The sequence below is a fragment of the Echinops telfairi genome, unplaced genomic scaffold (assembly GCF_000313985.2).
Source record: "Echinops telfairi isolate 266 unplaced genomic scaffold, ASM31398v2 ScPeMD7_12;HRSCAF=54, whole genome shotgun sequence".
Lineage (NCBI taxonomy): Eukaryota > Metazoa > Chordata > Mammalia > Afrosoricida > Tenrecidae > Echinops > Echinops telfairi.
The window spans coordinates 2,512,425-2,514,206 of NW_022103909.1; positions in this window are offsets into that span (position 1 = coordinate 2,512,425).

Sequence of the window (1,782 nt, forward strand, 5' to 3'; positions counted from 1 at the left end):
TATGCCCCAAAGTGTTGCCAAGAGTTGAATGGCAACTCCATGGCAGCGAGTAGGTTTGGTTTATAGGGTTGCTAAGCGTTGGGATCTACTCAACAGCAATGGGTTGGTGGTTTGAGTTTGGTTTTGGTAACATGTCCAGTACAATCTCTAGCTCAAGAATGGAGGATTAGAAGGCAGGGAAATACACTTTGGTGGAGTCCTGGGATGCACGACAGAACAGGCCTGGGCAGACAGGAAATGCATCCGTACAACCTTCATTCCACGAAGAGAGCCAAACCGATTCAGGTTTCTAGTTCAGAAAGTCTGTGCAGTTTAGACATGGATTTTCCCATTTTTCAGTGTTTATTAACTTAGTGAATGATTTCAATCTTTTTGTTTCTGCCTTACAAAAGTTTTTGGGAGCAATGTAACTTGTTATTGGCACCAAGTTTGCAAAGAAGAGATGGAATAAAAGTCCGTTGGCCAATAATTTAAAGGATCTTAATGGGAAAATGGGATTACTGAATAAGTAAACGACGAGGGTATTGATGGACCTAAATTGTAACGGCTCCTTGTTTTTGTTTTAAAGGAATGTTCCAGGCTGTTTTGTTTTTAATTATTTGGGAGATAATAGAATATAGCTCTACAGAACAAATCAGAACACCTTCCTGGATGACCTTAAATTTTAACCCAAAAAGGTTTCCTTCTCCCAATTAGTATATTAATTGTAAAACAAAAGCCTAGCCTTCTTTGAGCACTGGACCTTGGGCTCCAATCTATTTTAGTGTGTACCCGATAATGTGGGCACGCACCAGCCCCACGATCCGTGGGATATGCACATACTGCAGACACAGCTTAGAAAAGTTGGCTTTCTCCAGGGTCTTCCATCTCTCCTGGGTCAGGTTGCACCCATCGAACAGGAGGAACCAGAGAGGATGAAAAACGTGCTGCCAGAAGTAGGTCCAGGTGGAAGGCTTAGCAGCGACGTGCTCCCAGAAATAAAATGCTCCTCCCTGAGAAAGACAAACACATGGAGACTGTTTAGTTTGGGCGGAAACAAGGTGATAAAATGGTTGATAAGATGATTCAAGCATCAGTGTTTCTCCAGGTCAACTGCACAAGCAGACAGTCAGGGGATAGATTCAGATTGACAAGAGAGCCTATTGGTCAGTAAGTTTCATTCCCCATCATATTTTATAGAAACAGCGACTGACAATCTCTTACCAACTTAAAGGCTCAGAGTGACCCTATATCACAGGATAGAACTAACCATGTGAATTTCCAAGACTGTAACTCTTTAATGGAATAGAAAGCCTCATCTTTCTCCCTCAGAGCAACTGGTGGTTTAGAACTACTGACCTTGTGGTTAGCTGCCCAACGCATCACCACCATGCAACTGGAGCTTCCTTCTCACATTAGTTCAAAAATCCAAATTCTGGCCATCAAGTTGATTCTGACTCACAGCAGCCCTACAAGATAGAGTGGAACTGCCTCTGTGGGCTCCCCAGACTGAAAATGTTCGTTAGAGTAGACCACACCATCTTCCTTGGAGCAGCTGACGGTTTAGAACTGCTGGCCTTGCAGTTAGCAGCCCAAAGTATAACCCTCTATGCCACATGGGACCCATGGCCTCCTCCTTTACCTGACTCTCCTTCTCTTCCTGGTGCTCCAGGAAGAAAGAAATTCATTGTGAAGCTCTAAACATGTGACAAAGGAAAACTATTTAAAACAAGTTTTTCTTTTTATTTGTTTTCTTCTTTCTTGTTTTCCCTCCATGCTCTTTTATTTATTTATTTCTAAATC